General features: G+C 44.7%; 1 protein-coding gene across 3 annotated transcripts in view; it reads left to right on the top strand.

The window, feature by feature from the left end:
* The first annotated feature begins 8,815 nt into the window (after positions 1–8,815).
* The window catches only part of LOC128836348 (NACHT, LRR and PYD domains-containing protein 3-like), a 136,835-nt gene continuing 132,047 nt past the window's right edge, over positions 8,816–13,603 (top strand). For 2 of the 3 annotated variants that reach the window (XM_054026554.1, XM_054026553.1), the window contains exon 1: positions 8,817–8,928. The gene's annotated coding sequence lies outside the window, so the exon portion shown is untranslated. Of the gene's footprint in view, positions 8,929–13,603 lie in introns of all 3 variants that reach the window. The other variant, XM_054026556.1, reaches the window with a different exon arrangement.

The following is a 13,603-nucleotide window of genomic DNA, read 5'->3' as shown; positions in this document are numbered from 1 at the left end:
GGAGCAGTGTTAGGGAACCCAGAGGGATGAGGGCTGGCTGAGGAGCCCACCTTCCTTGGTAAATGGGTAGCGGAAGAAGGTCCGAGCCCAGGGGACAAAATGGCTTCCAGGGAAAGGAGGCACTTAAGTCCACTTATAAGAGGTTTGAAGTAAAGGCAGCATTATGGGAGGCTGCCAGTAATCTTTCAAGTTTGGTGCTACTCCAGCAAAGGCAACTGGAGGATTGTAAATTAGAGTTAGGGGTGGTTAAAGGTAATTTGGCACTACAGGGTTTAGAGTCAAAAGCACAGTTAACGGACCACCTTAAAAGACAGAAGCTGCAATTTGGTTGTAGGGGAGTGAAGAAAAAAAAGTTTTAAAATGAAAATGAGCAGGTTAACACATGGAGTTGCTCGGAAACAGTGAACTGCAACAGAGCAGAGCAATCCTGAGATTCATTTAGGATGCAAACAAAAGCAACAGAGACTGGGGGAACAAATTCAGGGTTTGCAGGAGCAGATAACAAACCCCACTCCTCTCCCAGAGCCAGAATAAAAACCTAGGTGTAAGGATTCTAAACTATTTTAACCTAGGTAGCCCACTCTTTGCTCAGAGCAAACTATATCCTTTTCTTCTTCTTCTTCCACCTCCTCATCCTCCATTTGCTTACTTTGCTGCTGTTAGCCTGTTCTTTAAAAATAACCTCACAGAGCTAATTGGACTGAGTGGCTAGGCATCAGTTCTGCAGAAAAGGACCTAGGGGTTACAGTGGACGAGAAGCTGAATATGAGTCAACAGTGTACCCTTGTTGCCAAGAAGACTAATGGCATTTTGGGCTGTATAAGTAGGAGCATTGCCAGCAGATCGAGGGACATGATCATTCCCCTCTATTCAGCGTTGGTGAGGCCTCATCTGGTACTGTGTCCAGTTTTGGGCCCCACACTACAAGAAGGATGTGGAAAAACTAGAAAGAGCCCAGCGGACAGCAACAAAAATGATTAGGGGGCTGGAGCACATGATTTATGAGGAGAGACTGAGGGAACTGGGATTATTAGTCTGCAGAAGAGAAGAATGAGGAGGGATTTGATAGCTCCTTTTAACTACCTGAAAGCGGGTTCCAAAGAAGATGGATCTACACTGTTCTCAGTGGTAGAAGATGACCAAACAAGGAGTAATGGTCTCAAGTTGCAGTGGGGGAGGTTTAGGTTGGATATTAGGAAAAACTTTTTCACTAGGAGGGCGGTGAAGCACTGGAATGGGTTACCTAGGGAGGTGGTGGAATCTCCTTCCTTAGATGTTTTGAAGGTCAGGCTTGACAAAACCCTGGCTGGGATGATTTAGTCGGGGATTGGTCCTGCTTTGATCAGGGGGTTGGACTAGATGACCTCCTGAGGTCTCTTCCAACCCTAATCTTCTATGAGTCTATGATTGCTTTCCTCCCCACCCCTCTCCCTCACACTTTTGTTTTTCTTAAGTTTTAAAGGAGGGTACTTTGGATACTTATGTGACTTTGTCCTTAAAAAAACAAACAAACAAACAAAAAACGCATGAGGGATTCCTGCTGTAGTCAGTTAACATTTTTAGGGTAAAAGATCCATGGACACAAATGTTTTACCCTGTGCTGTCTTTACCTTGGGATTGTTCAAAAAGGCAGTAAGGCAGCTGTGTTGCAGGGATTGTACTTGGTGGCTAAGTGGTTACAGGCAAAATGCACTACCTTAAAGAACTGAATATAGTAGTAAATGATTTAAAGAAAGTAAGTGAAGAGTTACAAGTTGCTTTTGCAGAACTTAATAATACAGAGTTTGGATGGAGTTAAGAGGGAAGTAAACAGTGGGGAGTTGTGAAGATGTTAAAGAGTAGCAGTTGTGGTCTTATAAGAAGGAAGTTTTTGGTTTGATGATAAAACCCAGTTGTAAATGTAAATATATATGCAGCTCGGTACAGTCACATTGTGTGGAACCCTGGTAGTTAAATTATATAAGGGGTCAGGTAGAGTGGCTTCTGCCACTCCCCAGAAGCCTTTATAACTATTCTGAAAGAAAATGAGCCCTTTTCCCACAGGAATGGTTTGTAAATATAATTTAATCAAAAGCACTAAAGAAATATAAGGGGTTTCTATTAGAATTTAACTTGACTGCCTCCGATTTTACAAAATGGGAAGGTAATCTGGGTTATCATTGTGTAAAAAATAATTAAAGCAGTGCAAGGGATACTAGGCAAAAGAGAATTTGTGTGTGTAAATATTTGTGTAGTTATGAAAGGTTTTAAGGACCTAAACCAACACTCAATGGTTTGTAAAATCCCGTTTATAGGTTTAAAATAAATGGGTTGGTTTATTTTTTTATTAAATAAAAAACAGTGCCATTAAAACTCTATTTGAATCTGTCATTCAGAGTTGCAACACTGACAGACCCTTCTGCCAGACACAGGCAGCTAGTGTGATGTGGCTCTGGTATTTAGCATTTAATCCTTTGGATACTTCCATGTTTTTATAAAGTTTGATATCTTTTTAAAATGAGGACCAGAGAATGTGGCCCTGGCAATGGGAAGAAATTCTTTTTTGTTTTTGTAATAAATAGCAGCTAAGAACTGCAGGAGGGGCACAAAAGGTTAAAAAACAGTGCACCTTTGAAGCAAGGGCAGTGGTGGAATGTAAAAAAGAAGCAATGTCAGAAACACTGAACATCATACACTTGATGAATGGCAGGGCCAGGCATGGAGGCTGGGTCAAAGCTTCATAAACTCCAAACTGATTTTCCCTGAAAGAAGAACAGGAGTACTTGTGGCACCTTAGAGACTAACAAATTTATTAGAGCATAAGCTTTCGTGGACTACAGCCCACTTCTTCAGATGCATCCGAAGAAGTGGGCTGTAGTCCACGAAAGCTTATGCTCTAATAAATTTGTTAGTCTCTAAGGTGCCACAAGTACTCCTGTTCTTCTTTTTGCGGATACAGACTAACACGGCTGTTACTCTGAAACATTCGATTGCATGCATCTTAGGTGTACCCACGAACAGAAAACAAGGACTTCCTGGCTTGGAATAGGACTATCGTTGCTGCTAGTCACAATTATAAATCTTACTCAGATCCTGTGATGTGAGATGGCAAAAGGAGGAAACACGTGAACTACTACACCCCCAAGTTGTGGTAATGAGGCAGATGAGGACTTTAAGGATTTACCCATAGAAAATTGTACCTCCAATCCTCCCATGGGAATTTGGCAGTGTCAGTATGTGGTATATGGGCTGGAAGCGGGGGCAAGGGGGATGAGTGTGATCCCAACCCAGTAGAGATTATTAAATTGATCAGTATTACATGGTATTCCTTAGACTATGTGTGACGTTATTGATATACTCTGGGACCATATAGATCATTGTTGCAACCAAGGTCCTATAGTGGCACCCAGATCTTGTGTAAAGGGGGTCAAATGGGGTGCCTAAGACAAGGGTATGGTTTACTGGTTATAATTATGCTGTCTATATGTATGTATCAATTTTGTAGTTGAAGTTAGGAATAATGGCTCTATATTGTCTGTATGGCAAACTTAGGCTATGCTGCTGGGTGACATCCCAGACAACATGGTGTTAGCTCTGCCTAGCCTGCTTGATGGCCCATTAAGGACCATCAGCTATACAATGGACCCATTGAGAGAAGGCAGATACGCCTTGTAACTCAGCAAAGTATGCAGGGACTGGCCCATGTGACTCCAGACTCCATTTGGCTGTAATTTTCCACAGTAAGAACAAAGAGGTGTTCTTACACCTGGAAAAGACTATATAAGGTGGATGCCTCATCTCCATCTTGTCTTCAATCCTGCTTCATACCTCTGGAGGAACTTTGCTACAAGCTGAAGCTTTGAACAAAGGACTGAGGACCCATCCCAGCGGGGGATGTATTCCAGAGACTTGATTTGAACCTGCAGTTTATTCCATCGCTGCTGCAAGCCTGAACCAAGAACTTTGCCATTACTGTATGTAATTGATTCCATTTAACCAATTCTAACTCTCATCTCTATCTTTTTCCTTTATGAATAAACCTTTAGATTTTAGATTCTAAAGGATTGGCAACAGCGTGATTTGTGGGTGAGATCTGATTTGTATATTGACCTGGGTCTGGGTCCTTTGGGATCAGGAGAACCTTTTTCTTTTACTGGGGTATTGGTTTTCATAATCATTTGTCCCCATAACGAGCGGCACTGGTGGTAATACTGGGAAACTGTGGTGTCTAAGGAGATTGCTTGTGAGACTTGCGGTTAGCCAGGGGGTGAGACCGAAGTCCTCCTAGTCTGGCTGGTTTGGTTTGCCTTAGAGGTGGAAAAAACCCCAGCCTTGGGCTGTAACTGCCCTATTCGAGCAATTTGTCCTGAGTTGGCACTCTCAGTTGGGTTCCACCAGAACCGCATTGTCACACTATGCCATCATCAATAACAGTGGAAAAAACAGTCATCCAGACAAGTGGTTTGTCACAAAAGGCCCCCAAAATATATCCCTCTGCTCTCCTGCAGTGTTTTGGTTCTGGAGTCCCCCAGTTAGGGTGTCATGTTACCATGTATAATCATAATGATGTCTCCACAGAGGAAAATCTCTGGGTGTGCAGTTGTTATGTACATATCACATTGGGCATAAAGTCTTCCCTGGAACATTGGGTATATAGTAATTTAAGCACTTTAAAGAATGTAATCCTACAGGTAATATGGATGCCAAGTTGGAAAAATCCTAATTTAAACTGGCTGCAGCCTGAGGCCAAAAATACTTCCCAACAGGCGAATGTGTGGGAGCCACTGTGGAAGCAGGTGCAAGCAATGCTTTTCAACATGGCCTTTTCAGTCCATTACATGGGGGTACACTGCAGAGAATGGTGAGTGGACTGAATACACCCCAACTGCAGTACATTCATAGAAGGGTTGAAGCAACAATTTAATTTGTGGATGAGGGGACACACTGTTAGAAGGCTTTCCCTCAACCCTCCCACTTCCCTGGTTCTTGTCATGCAGACAGCAAGCAGAAAAAGATGTGACGTGCAGACAATGCAATGTTTATTGGGGTTAGTTTCCAAGCAACCATATCCCGAAGCCCTTCACACCAGTTGGGCTTATCTCTATATGCCGCTAGAGTCTGTTCCTCAGTGTTCCATTCCCAGCTCTGACACTGCAGAGCATTTACCCCGTGTCCCTCTTCCCAGCTCTGACACTACTGTTTTGTTTGATGCTGGAGAGCTGCTGGAGCCCTGAGGAGGAGAAGAGGAGGACCACCTGATGCTGGGGGATTGCACAGAGATTCTGAAGACCACCGTGGAGGGGGCACTTAAGGACTGAGTAATTTTCAAACTGTGCTCTTGTGGTGGGGGTCCGGACTGTGTTTGTGGGGACACTGGGGGTGTGTCATGGAGCCTGCCCCCTGGTCCATCTGTGTCCCCAATTGCCTGCTCCCCCCACCACCACTGCTGCCCCCTCCACCACCCCCACTGGCTGTTTAACATCTGCCTTGAGCTCCTGCCTCTGGGACTGAGCTGCTCGCCTGGCTTGCCACGCCCATTTCCACCATTTGGGTCTGCAGCAGCAGCCAGCCAAACATTGACTCTTTTGTGCAAGCGCTCGTGGGCACACACACACCCTTTGGACTGACCCCCTCCCTTTTGCAACTGGCTCCACAGCTTTACCCTTTGCTGCCTACCCCATTTGCCCCTGCAGCCTTTGCCCCTCCCCAGCCCCAGCTTCAGTTTGTTTGTCTGCCCTGCCCATTTCCCTCTGCAGCTTTGTTTGCCCCGCCCCAGCCCTGAAGCTAGCCTCTTGGTTCCTCTGCCCTATTCCCAGCCCAGCTGTTTCCCCTACCTCCATGGTCCCCCCAGCCCTGATTAGTCCCTCCCTTCATGCACCCATGCCCCCTCCCACGAGCTTGTGCCCCTCCCCTGTATGAGTTTACCCCTGGTTCACTGCACCCCCCCCAATATTGTTATATCTGCCATTCCCCTAGTGCAGCTAGAGGAGCCGGATTCCCATCTCGGGTCTGTGGCTGATACCCCCACCACGGAGTCCTCAATAGCCCCCCCCACATCCAGCCCTCCCCTTCTGGCGCCCTCCTCCCCTGCCTGCAGCCTAGCGGGGAGGAGTGGTTGCCACCTTTCCCTACCCCCCTCCAGTGTGTGTCCTTCCCCTGCTCTCATTATGGTGGGGGACACAGCGGGCAAGACCCCTCAAGCAGACCCCACTGCCCCTCCTCCACCTGCCCCCGCGTCCACCCCCCAGCCTCTACCTCAACCGCCACTGCCAAACCACCTGCTACTGCCCCCACTGCGGCACTGGCAGTGGCAAGTACCGGGGAGCCCTCCACTGCTGCCACATCCCTTGCCCCACCTGATTCTGGGGGAGCCCCCCCAGCTGCTGGAAAAGGCCAGGGAAGGAAGAAGGGTAAGGGCCCCACTAAAAGGTGACAGGGCCAGAAAGAATTAATTAACTCACAAATTGACCTGACCCATGGCCGAAGTTTAGAGACTGGTTAGGAAGATATGTAAATGAATAGAGCTTTGAAATGCACATCTGCATTGTTAGAGGTAGAAAGGTAAATGTTTGCTCAGGTCTTGTGATGTAAGCAAACAAGTCTTGTCTATTGGTATAGCTTTGATTCAAAGATCAAAAAAGGAGTATCAGTATTTAGGAAGACACTTGAGGGAAATAGTATTATTGTCTATATGTCTCTTTGAAGATTGTGGTAACCTGTATCTGAACCGTTTAATGGATAAATTATCCAGTGCTAATTACCATGATGTTTAGAAGAAGGAAAGTTAAGCCTATTGTTTTCTCAGGCCAAAAGGCTGCTGGAAATGTATAAAAACCTTGGGACATGATCCTTCTGCATCTCAGATCTGCTTTGGGTTTCAAGAGGGGAAACCTTAAGCCACAAGGATTGAGATCCCCAGTCATTGACTGGAGCCACCCTGAATATGGACTATAACCTATGGACTATTTCTAAAAGGACTTTGGCTACTACAAGCTCACCTCTGCTATGTATCTGAACCTCAAGAATTGAATTCAGGTCTGTATGTATATTGGTCATTTAAACTACACTCTCTCTCTTTTCTTTTTTAATAAATTTTAGTTTAGTTAACAAGAATTGCCTATAGCATGTATTTTGGGTAAGATCCAAGTTATAATTGAACCTGGGTATGTGGCTGACCGTTTGGGGTTGGAAAAATCTTTTATTTTATATGATGAGATAAGATTTTCAGTAATCATCATATCTGACAGGTGTAATGGAGGCCTGAGGCTAGGTACTTTGAGGGAACTGCTTTGTTTGGACTTGTGAGTAACCAGTGAGGTACTACAGAAGTTGTTTTGTGCTGGCTTGGTAAATCTAAGTATTGGAATATCCACCAGCATTTGGGGTTTGTCAGCCCCGTTTTGTTTGCAGTTCACCCTAATTGAGTGACCTCAGCTAGCTCCCACAGGCAGCACTGTCACAACCTCTAAGGTATGAGAGCTTGGCTTAGAACAGGGGCCTCAAACATGCAGCCCGTGGAATTATTTGCTGCAGCCCGCCAAGCTCCCCACCACCTCCACCCCCCTGAAGTTATTTCCTGTGGCCACCAAGCTCCCCTTCCCCACCGCCTCCCTCCCCCCAAGTGTGCCATTTTCCCACTCCTCTGCCTACCTCCAGGCTCTTCCCACCGCCAAATAGATGTTTGGAGATGCTTAGCACTTTCCAGGAGGGAGGGGGGAGGAGCGGAGAGCCACGCACTCAGGGGAGGAGGCGTAGAAGAAGCGGGGCCGGGGCAGGGATTTGGGGAAGGGATTGGAATCGGGGCAGGGAGGGGGTGGTGTTGGGGTGGGGACTTTGGGGAAGGAGTTGGAATGGGGTCGGGAAAGAGGTGGGGCAGGGATGGGGCCTCATGGAAGGGGTAGAGTTGGGGCGGGGCCAGGGACGGGGGGGGGGGCTTTTGTATCTTTATATTAAAAGGTGTCAGTGATGCAGCCCTCAGGCCAATGTACTAGTTCTTACTTGGCCCTCCTGGTGATTTGAGTTTGAGATCCCTGGCTTAGAATAAGGGTTATAAAGGCAGGGACCACTCTAGCTGTAGATAAATGAGGCAGCGGTCTACTGTGGTGGATTCTGCCTGGGGCAGCCAAGCCAAATCTGAGTGACTCTTCAAACCTGTGTGGCAGGTTGCAGGGCTGCTCACTCAAATGTGGCTAGGTCACCCTCTATATGGCCACACCTGAGCAAGTGGTGCTGATACCTGGTGTTTGTTCTTCATCATAACCACATCTCTACCATAACCACTGAGCCATCAGAAGGCTCACCACCCCCCCTTGCCTGGTTGAGATCCTCTGTTCAAGGGTATAGGATGGGGGCAGCACATTGAAGTTGTGCTAGGGTGGCAAAGTGTCCTAAGCGACCTCTGTATAAAGGATGCAGAAATATTAGCAATAAATGAAAGAGCTGGGAGTGGAACTCATGGTTTTTGGTTTTGCAGTTCAGAGTACTTTCCATGAGGCTACAGAACATTGGATGAGGAAAAGGTCTCTCATTTTGCTTCTCAAAACTGTGAGAAGGCTGCAGCTTTTCACAACATCACAATATGGACTAAAGCTGGGGCCAAAATCACACTACTAACAATAAATTAATGAGTTTGCAACTCTAGTTGTTTTCTCCCTTCCAGCCTTTCCTGTAAAGTGCTAGTTTTTCATTCTGAAAGAGGCTATGATGGGGAGAGGGTTCCTGTTTTTCTTACCACTTCCCCAGCAAAAGTTTTCCCTTTGATACTCTGGGAAAAGGGCAGGGCTAGTTCTAACACTGCTTTTGAAGAGACAGGAAATGCAGGGGCCACATGCAAAAGTGGAATTATGCTCTGATCACAACAGATTGCAGAGAACAGCTGTCCTCCATTTCTGAATGGAAAAAAAAAACACCTGAAACTCAGTCTAAACAAACTCTTTCCAGTGCCTCATGGTGAGTCCACAGTGCATGATATTTTTAGTGAGCTAAGATCATATTACAGTCAGTCGAGTTTTACGGAGAAAGCCAGAATCTTCAGTGCAGATAGACAAAGGAATATATGGGTGTGGTAAGCTCTCTGCTCCCTCCTGAAATGGAGGGTGTATGTTTGCAGGTTTATATATTTGTATAGTTTGTTTATATATTTGTATTAAAGCCAGAAGAGAGTATAACAGATTCCATTTGCTCTGGTTCCAAAATGTCTTGAAAGATCTCTGGAGCTGTGTTAGAAGTAAAAGAAAGTAACTGGGGTGGGGCAGTGGGGGTGGGAGCTGTAATGATATGAAGGGTGAAATGTTCCTCTCTGCTGCCCCAAGTGAAGGGATGACTGAATCAGACGCCCCAGCCTTAGCAGTGAAGAAGGGAGGAGCGCTTGCATATGTCCATCTTTCTCTTCCTTCCCTCCAGCCCCTGAAAGCCCTTCTGTGCAGTTCTGGTTCCCATAGGTTTGCCAACTCGGTTGGATCAGACAGACCGGATGTCATTTGTGGCAATGGCATCTGGTTTGACCAAGTTGGCAACCCTAGGCTCCAGTGAGCTGGAGTGGGAGCAGTCATGAGTGATGAGAGAAATAGCCCATTTCTCTGATATTCTCCAAACCTACCAGGCAGCTTGTAACTCCTCCCTTTTGAAGGAATGTTTGCGGGAACTGGGGGAGGCAATGGAATGTACACATAAATTTGGCCTTAGTAAGGACTGCAGGATTGGGTCTCTAATTTGCTCTCTTAGCTTTGTGTTTTGTAAATGAAGTAGTTTATGTTTAGAGTGACCTGATTTGCAAGATTATCTCTACAATTTTCACTTAACATCTGTGATAGAGCAGTCGGCTCCACATTCCACTGCATTAAACGTTGTGCATTTGGGAATTGGTACAGTTAGTAAAATGGCCACTGTAATCTCACAAAATAAACCCTGTCAGATTTTGCTTCAGTATATTGAGAGAAAAAAAGGAAACATTCTTCCTACAATTGAAACTTCCTCATCAAGAAATGTTACCAAAAGAAAAAGAAGTAGAATGTGTATAGAAGCAGAAAATTCTGAAATGTCCCATAACAGGTTGTTCCTGCATTTTCTTGTGCTAGTGCAGCAGAAATTATGCCAAACACTGAGGAGTGTTTATAATGTCAGATTACTCTGTCCTTACCACTTTCCTTGTTTTGTACAGTTAAACTGCCAATTTTCCCAAGGAATATTTTAAGGCTTTTGTATAAGTAAGAAAGAAAAATAAAAACCATTCATATGCACAAATTCCTACAAATCTAAGACTTTGGAAGAAACTCAAATTTGTGGAAATTCATATTGCCCCGGAAGTGGGCCATCAGTTTACTGTGGATGAATGAGCCCTATTCCATTTCCAACATTAATTATCTGTGTTCATTAAATGCTAAAACCACTTCTCTCTGAAGACTTTTCTACAGTATAATATGGTAGTTCTCACATTCAGGAAGATTTTCCTGGGGTTCAGCCTATATTTTCCTACTCAATTTTAGCCCATTACTCCTAGTTGTATTCTTCTGGACCAACCTAAACAAATACTCTCTTTTGGAGTGTTCCTTTCTGATACAGTGTTTCCAGAGAGTGATCATGTTCATCTTTAGTTCATGTTTAGTCCTGCGCTACAGCTGAGCCATATTCTTGTATCCAGCTGAGTTCCAGTTGCCATAATACTCAAAGGGGTGTCAAAAACAGATGTTTGCCATGTTTCTGTCCCACTTCTAACCAGGAATTGTCAGAGCACAACAATGCTGCAGATGTGCCCTCTTTTCCTGGCCATCTGGGGCAGTGGTGGTATAGAGCCCCATCATGGGAAACCCACCTGGCCAGGGCAATCCTGAGATGGCCACCTACGCTGGCTTTATAGTGCCCAGGGAAAAGATGGATTCTCCATCTCTTACAGTATTCAAGACTGCGTGCCATTCTGGAAGATCTACTTTAATCAAATGCAAGTTACTGGGCTCAATACAGGGGAAACTGGGTGAAATTCAATGGCCTGTATTATACAGGAGGTAGGACAACATGAAGTAATGGTCCTTTCTGGACTGCAGATCTCTGAAGCTTTGTTTGGTTTGGTTTTCTCACCACTTTTCATAACTGTTACTGCCCCTATTGTACCATTTCCTTCTTTGTCATTTTGATCCTGGCTTCTTTGTACTGGTGGTTCAGATGTGGGTTGGTTTGCAGCTCTGTCCAGAATTCTACTTAAGGACAAATATGCCTATGCTGGCTCTACCTGGTCTGGGCAGTGTTATTGTTATGAGGTCTCAGCCCCTGTATGGCCAGACATTCTCAGGGCCATGTACCCGGTGGGAGTTTGTGACTCGGGGGAAGCATAATGTAAAACAGCTCTGTGGGTGCAGGGGGAAGCCAGGCAAAGCCAGAAAACCAGCAAGGGAGGCTGGTTTGGCCCTGTGTGATGTTATCTGATTAAAATATTACCATGTAGATCATTGTTGCTATCACTGTTATATAATTGCAACCAATCTTATATAATGTGTGTCAGTAAGGTGTCTATGGGAAGGTTATGATTTGCTGAATGTGATTATGCTGTTGGTATGCATGTATCATGTTTGTATCTGAAGTTATGAGTTTTGGCTCTATACCTGTATTTCTTATAATTTAACTCTGTCATTGCATATTTCTCCTTTTAAGAGCTCATTCAGTTCCTTCCAAAAGCATCAGCAATAAAACAGTTATTTCCCTGTATTTTGTTCAAGGCTACAGAAATAGGCCTCAGGGTACTCAGCATGTGTTCAAATTTCTCTTAAGCCCAAGGTTGGGAACTTTGGCTGTGACAGTGCCATCTATTTTTTCACGATTTTGTTCACAAACTGTCATCAGCTTAGGCCAGTTCTTGATATACTGCTCAAAACAGTCCACTACTGAGTTCCAACACATGTCTTGTGAGAGAGTTAGCTTGTTTCCTCCCACTTTTTTCAGAGCAACTGCTGCAAATTTACGGAAGTATTTTGCAATTTCAACAACATTAGCCTTTATTTCTGGAACACTAAAGTCTTTGGCTAGGAGGTGCATCAAATGAGCACTGCAACCATATGTTATTGGCTTGGGACTTTCTTCACTCTCTTCTAAATTTCTTCTCATCTTGGATATATTTGTAGCATTGTCTGTGACCGAGCTGCATACTAGACAATTGAATTTTTTGTCACAGTTTGTTATAGCTTTTACTGCTACTTCTTGTAGGTATTCTTCTGTGTGTACATTTCCTGATGTATCAATTGTTTCGGTAAGGAAGACATTCCCTTCTTCTGTTGTCACACAAGCACATACAACAGGATCATTGTGGGCATTGCTCCACCCATCAAGACTCAGGTTAACGATTTTACCCTCTAGACTTTTTGCAAACTATTCAATTTCTCTTTCATACACTTTATCCAGCAATTTGCCTGCAACATCTGCCCTGTTGGGTGGACTGAATCCTGGTCTTAATGACTGAACCATGTTAATGAAGTGTGGGTTCTCAATCATACTGAAAGGAGAGTTTGTTGCATAAACAAACTGGGCAATTTTTTCATCAATTACACCTCTTTTTGTAATTCACTGGTTCTTATCACAAATGTATCTATGGTTGTTTCTGGATGATGGAGATTTTTTTTCCTTTTGCTACAGATGATATACTGTGGCTATGTGACATACATGATGTAACTGAAACAGTATCATTGGCAGATAACTGTTGAAGGTGTCAAGTATCCGAGGGGTAGCCGTCTGGATCTGTAAAAAGTGACAAAGAGTCCTGTGGCACCTTTAAGACTAACAGATGTATTGGAGCATGCTCCAATACATCTGTTAGTCTTAAAGGTGCCACAGGACTCTTTGTCACTTGTTGAAGGTGGTGTCGGAGAAAAACACAGTTCTCACTCTTTTGATTGGGTACAGCAAAGTCAGATACTTTATTCTCTCAAGTATCAGAGGGGTAGCCGTGTTAGTCTGAATCTGTAAAAAGCATCAGAGGGTCCTGTGGCACCTTTGAGACTAACAGAAGTACTAAGAGCATAAGCTTTCGTGGGTAAGGACCTCACTTCTTCAGATGCAAGTAATGGAAATCTCCAGAGGCAGGTATATATCAGTGTGGAGATAACGAGGTTAGTTCAATCAGGGAGGGTGAGGTGCTCTGCTAGCAGTTGAGGTGTGAACACCAAGGGAGGAGAAACTGTTTCTGTAGTTGGATAGCCATTCACAGTCTTTGTTTAATCCTGATCTGATGGTGTCAAATTTGCAAATGAACTGGAGCTCAGCAGTTTCTCTTTGGAGTCTGGTCCTGAAGTTTTTTTGCTGTAAGATGGCTACCTTTACATCTGCTATTGTGTGGCCAGGGAGGTTGAAGTGTTCTCCTACAGGTTTTTGTATATTGCCATTCCTGATATCTGACTTGTGTCCATTTATCCTCTTGCGTAGTGACTGTCCAGTTTGGCCAATGTACATAGCAGAGGGGCATTGCTGGCATATGATGGCATATATAACATTGGTGGACGTGCAGGTGAATGAGCCGGTGATGTTGTAGCTGATCTGGTTAGGTCCAGTGATGGTGTTGCTGGTGTAGATATGTGGGCAGAGTTGGCATCGAGGTTTGTTGCATGGGTTGGTTCCTGAGTTAGAGTTGTTATGGTGCGGTGCG

The sequence above is a fragment of the Malaclemys terrapin genome, chromosome 4 (genome assembly GCF_027887155.1).
Source record: "Malaclemys terrapin pileata isolate rMalTer1 chromosome 4, rMalTer1.hap1, whole genome shotgun sequence".
Classification (NCBI taxonomy): Eukaryota; Metazoa; Chordata; order Testudines; family Emydidae; genus Malaclemys; species Malaclemys terrapin.
This window is presented reverse-complemented; position numbering and strand designations above follow the sequence as displayed.